This window comes from Nannospalax galili, unplaced genomic scaffold (assembly GCF_000622305.1).
Source record: "Nannospalax galili isolate Female #2095 unplaced genomic scaffold, S.galili_v1.0 scaffold450, whole genome shotgun sequence".
In the NCBI taxonomy this organism is placed as follows: Eukaryota; Metazoa; Chordata; class Mammalia; order Rodentia; family Spalacidae; genus Nannospalax; species Nannospalax galili.
The window spans coordinates 2,833,963-2,839,846 of record NW_008329134.1 but is presented as its reverse complement, the minus strand read 5'-3'; positions in this window follow the sequence as shown (position 1 = coordinate 2,839,846).

Here is a 5,884-nt window from a genome sequence, read left to right as displayed (position 1 = left end):
AAGAGCAAGTTTGTTAATAGAAGATTTGTGTTTCAACTAAAGGAAAGGAAAAATTTAGACTTTATTTCATTTATAAATCACCTGACCAAAACTGCTGTAGCTGTTTTACATATTAAATGTTTATTTTATATACTATTAGAGCTCATACTATATACTTAAAAACAGATCTACCCTATAAGCTAGCTACATTATTTCTGGATATGTATCTGAAAGAACAAAGTCAGTTTGCTATAGAGATATGTGATACACTGACTGTTGCACTTGTCATAATAGTCATATTACAGAATGTGTTAGTTACTTTTCTGTTGCTGTGATAGAAACACTGACCAAAACAACTTATAAAAAGAAGAGTTTATTTAGCTTATGGTTCTAAAGGGGCAAGAGCCTGTCATGGTGGGGAGGCATGGCTACAGAGGTGGCTGGAGTAGAAGCTAAACTCTCACATCTTCAAGCAGGCACAGGAAGCAAGAGAGTGACTAGAGATCCAGCAAGGCTTAGAAACTCTCTAAGCCAGCTCCCAATGACCTGCTTCCTCCAGAGTAGCCACACCTTCTAAGACCTCCCCAAACAGCGCCACCAGCTGGGGACAAAATGTCCAAATACTTGGCACCTATGGGGGACAAACCACCACACTGAGTTAACCTAAATGTTCATCAACAAATGAATTAATAAAATTGGGCTTTATACACACAATGGAATTTTATTCCACCATAAAGAAGAATAAATCATGGGGTGGTACAGATGGGGGAGAGGGTCTAAATTTGATTAAGAACTGTTGTATGAAATGTACAAAAGCTCAATAAAATTTTTTAAAAAAGAATAAATTATGCTATTTGCAGGAAAATCATCAGGACTGAGACTATTATCTTACCTGAAATAAGATAGACTCAGAAAAGCAAATATCACACTTTTTTACATGTAGAAAATGACATGAAATTAGGACTATTTATGTATATGGAAGGTGAAAGATGTAAGGTCATTAAAAAAAGTCATGGGGGCTGGATATGATCAAAGTATATAATATGCAGATATGGTAATGCCTTAGTGAACACCCATCCTTTATATAATTAATATATATTAATGAAAAAGAAAAATAAAGCTTAAAACTTCTGAATGGCAAAAAGTTTCATTTAAATTAATTGTATGGAGTATTTTGCCTTAATTTTGGGTACAAATAATCAGAGAGTCAGACATAACTTGTTAGCAATGAAACTGTTAGCAAGACTGAAATTGATTCAGGAGTTAGCTCTCTGCAGGTATTGAGAGAAAAAGGTCCATGGTGAAGATTACAAATTGCTCACGTATGTTGCAGTGAGAATGAAGTGTTCTGAACTATAATCAACCTATATGGCTGAATCAATAAAATAAAATTGACCCTATATATTAACCCCAAACACAAATACTATTTTGTAGGTTATAATTTAATAGTTTTCAGTTAACAATTAACTGAAAATTCCCTGCAGCCTAGGGATAACCCCCCCCCTCCAAAAGATTGGCATTTAAGTTCCTTTTCCTCTGTCAGGTCTTATAACTGTAGTAGATGCTGGACCCATGCTTGGAGACGCAATCTGAGTTCCCGTCTAGTGTCAGCAGGAAGGGGTCCTGAGATTCACTGCAGATGAAGGCCTGTGGTCATGGGAATGGAAAGTGGCAGTTCATGGCGAGGCCTTGAAATGTGATTGGATCATGAGGGTTGTAACTTCATGTGTGGGTTAGTCTGCTTGATGAACTCATAGGTGAATGGACTCTTAGGGAGTGGGGTCTGGTTGGGAGAAGGAGTAAAAAGTTTATCTTGCTCCTGGTCTTTTCTTCATTCTCCTCCCCTCCCCTCCTGTCCCACCCCTGCCCCCACTTCCCCCTTTCCTTGCTGGTTTCCATGAAGAAAGTAGCTCTGCCTCTGTGCCATCCTTGCATTGATATTCTGCCTTATTCTGTTCAGAAACAAGGGCGCTAAGCAACCATAGGTGGAAACATCTGAAAATTGTGAGTCAAACAATCTTTCAATCCTTTAAATACTTGCGTTATGGGAATTAAGCAGAGCCTTTACCTGGCACATCGAGAAGGCTCTAACCAGACTCAGAAAACAGAAGTTTTCCTTTATTCTGCATGGTCTCAGTATGAGCTCTTGATCCAGAGAAACTGAAGCCCAGACCAGAAATATATACAGGTTTTTTATAGGATTTTTCATGTCATCCTTTGGCAGTTACCACATTAGTGAATTTGAGACTTCCAGCACAGAAGTATAAGTGCCCTGTAGGCTACTGTAGGAAGGTTAAACAGTCAGTGTTTTTACAAAAGCAGCTATTTCAGGCAAGTGTGGGCAAGGGTTGTGACATTCCCAGTAACATGATATATTCCTGCTGCCAGTACAGTCCCATTTTAACAAATACAGCACATTATAAGCAGATGTTTGTTAAGTAGATGTTTCCTTAAGGTCACAGACTGTGGGTTGTGGTTATCTGTCCTGTCCTGTCTCAGTCTGGGCCTGAGCTCAGAGTAGCCTTTATGATTTGGGTACAAGTACAAGCACCCAAAATTCTAACTGCTACTTCTACATATATCAGCAAGCATATTTATTATTAGGAGCACGCAAGGCTCTTACCAAATATATTTGTTAGTACTTATTCATCTACCAAAGTTATACCAAGGTCATAGTTCATTAGCTATACATCAGTGAATTTTTCTAGCCTGTCTCAGCTGTTTTGTGACTGTGAGGAAATGTTGATGACAACAATAAGCATGTCCCCACCTCAAAGTCTTTGCAGCTGCTGTCCCTTTTACATTTTATGCCTCAAGCCCACAAAACTGTTTTTCTGATCTTTCCTTAACAGGTCAGGCTGTTCAATAGAAAAGTCAACTTGTATGCAAGGAGAAGAAATGCAAGACCTCAGTCTGGGCAAGAGAGACACTGCTCATTGCCTATCCAAACCAGAGGCTATTTAATGTTGCAAAAGAGAGGTCCCTTTCCCTTGCATGACATTATGAGTTAAACTAGTTATTGTATAGCATCTACCATGAAATCAGGCTTAAAATTTAATGGGTTTCCTAGAAAAGAAACAGAAAGATGAGTATAGCAGCACCAAAAGAAAGTCACCAGTTGCATAATAACTAATCTGGATAAACTGCATTATTTAAAACCATTTAATCATGGCCTTATCTTCTTTAATTCTTGCAGGGAGCCTCATAAGGATAATCATCTGACTGCATCTCTGAAATAGGATTTGGGAAGCATCTTAATAAACACTAACTGAAGCCACTCTGAATAAAACACCATTAATCATGTCATCTGATAAGAGATGCTGTCAGTGTTACATTTAGACATGTATACTCGTACAGAAGTCTTATAAACAGTCCTTTCATGCACCAGCCATCTTTGACTACTATAAATCAGAAAATATATACTGTTCAGGTCTAATTTCTTAAAATGCAATCTACTAAAATGCTGTTGGTCTCCAGTCACAGTCTTTTTTCGAAGTTCTTTTTGCTTATTGTTGCTGAGTTCTCTCCATTTTCATCTCATCAGTACAAGAGCTCTCCATTGCTTTTTAAAATAAACGAAGCCCTCCGGTTTGTATTTATGTTGCTTCATTCCTGCTGGGCTTGCCCTTTGTAAGGTAGCTCTCTATCGATGTAAAAAATCAGCTGAAGCTTAATAACTGATTTCTTACAACTCCATCATTCACTGAGACTCCGTTTCTACCTCTTCTGAGATGGTTGATTGTCTCCACCTAATTTCTTCTGCAGAAAGGTTACCCAGGCATATCCTGGAGCTTCTGTCTAGAACATGCTTCACCAGAAATGAATTCCTTAATTTCAGCACCTTTCCTAAGTCTAGCTAGGCTGAGAACTTTCCACTATTCCCTTCCTTCCACTTTTTTTTTTACCATTTTCCCTTGATTTATTTTTTAGTTTATTAGTAATTTTATTTTGTTATCAATCTGCCATTCAATGATCTAAAAGCAGCAATTAGAAAAAAAAAGCACTCAAGGATGATGGTGGGGCATGAAACTCAGCTAAAAAAAACAACCAAACAAAAAACCCCAAAATCAAACCAAAAAAGCCACCTCCTCAAAACCACCCCAAACCAAAAAATAAAACAACAAAAACCCCACCCGAAACCAAACCACATGCTATAGGCACAAAATGGATGGTAAATCTCAGTACCAGCACCACACATTTGGAGATAGAAGGTGCAAGCCAAGTTCCAGGCCAGCCTGAGCTACAAGAGTGAAACCCTGTTTCAGAAAGAGAAAAAACAAAACAAGAAGAAAAATATGGACAGGCAGTAAGCTATGCCAGTAATCCCAGTTCTCCAGAGGATCCGAAGAATTCAAGGTCATGCTCTGCTATGTATTAAGTTTGATGGCTGGCCTAGACTCACTCAGGTGGCCTCCCAGGAAAAAAGAAAAAAAAAAAAAAACCCAAATCAAAGAAAGAAAATTGCAACTGCCCACCAGCAGCTATTTGAGGGTTGGGCAGACAGAGGCACAAGTCATTAAGGAGGGGGCGGGGTAGGATTCATCCCACCTGGTCTAGGGAAAAAGCTCCCTAGACTCAAAACCCCGAGGGTCCCTGGTTCCTTGTCTTCATGCCATCTTCATCTTCATCCTCGTCTCCATCTTCGTCCTTGTCTCCATCTCAGTCCTCATCTTCATCTTGGTCCTCATCTCCACCTCCGTCTTCACCTCCATCTTGGTCCTCAGGTGTGGAAGCAGAGACTGACAATCTCTGGAAGGCCTCCTCGGGTCGTGGGGAGCTCGGAGGGCCCCAGGAGGCCGGAGACTCCAGCTCCACGTGGCAGTCATCCCATTTTTTCCGGTGCTCCTCGTTACAGATTTCACAACTGTGCTCATGGCTGATCAGGCAGCGGTGATTTGCAGCAGTGGGTGTTGTGGCATTGGTAGAACACAAGCGCGATGGGGGTGGGGGTGGGGTGGCAGTGTGTACTGATTCTTGCCGGCTTGGGTTTCTCTTTGTGAAGGCTGAACTAAGTCTCAACTTGCTCCTCCTCCAGGTCCAGTCCAGTGGCCAGGGCCTTGAGAGCTTCGCGGTCAGGGTTGGGTTCCATCATCAAATATTCTTCCATGGCAAGGTGCTGGTCCTCCTGGTATTTGTAATGAAGACCCAGGGGTCAGGGTTTTGGGGAACGCTGAGGTTCACTCCTCTGGGCTGCAGCTGGCTTCCAGTGTTTGAGACTGCAGTTATAGTATCTAGGCTTAAATCTGTTCATTCTGAGATTACTTAGCTGTATTTCTCTCAACCTGCAGTCCTACTCCAACTTACTCCTCGCCCTGCACCGCAGCCCCTAAATGCAGAGCGGGTTCACTCTCTGGGGGCCAGGCCTTCCTGGCTTCCTGTTTCCTTAATGATGCACCAGTTGCTTGAAAAATAACCGAGCTTTGGTCCCCTTCTCCCTGAGCTGCAATCCAGAGGACACTAAGGCTCCAAATGGGTTCCCCATTTCCGAACTCTTGATTTTTTTTTTATAAGGAGCAAGGAGGAGTGGAACTACATGTAAAACATTTAGGTAGGAAATCTTGTCAGCTAAAAAAAGTATAAGTTCATCATTTATAGACTATGTTCTCCACTCAACAGCAGAACACAATTCAGTCATGTGGAGACTTTTCTTTAGCTTATAATTACACATTCCTTGTTTCCTCCTTCCGAACTCTTGATTTTTTTTTTATAAGGAGCAAGGAGGAGTGGAACTACATGTAAAACATTTAGGTAGGAAATCTTGTCAGCTAAAAAAAGTATAAGTTCATCATTTATAGACTATGTTCTCCACTCAACAGCAGAACACAATTCAGTCATGTGGAGACTTTTCTTTAGCTTATAATTACACATTCCTTGTTTCCTCCTGAGGCCTCACCAGAACATTTAA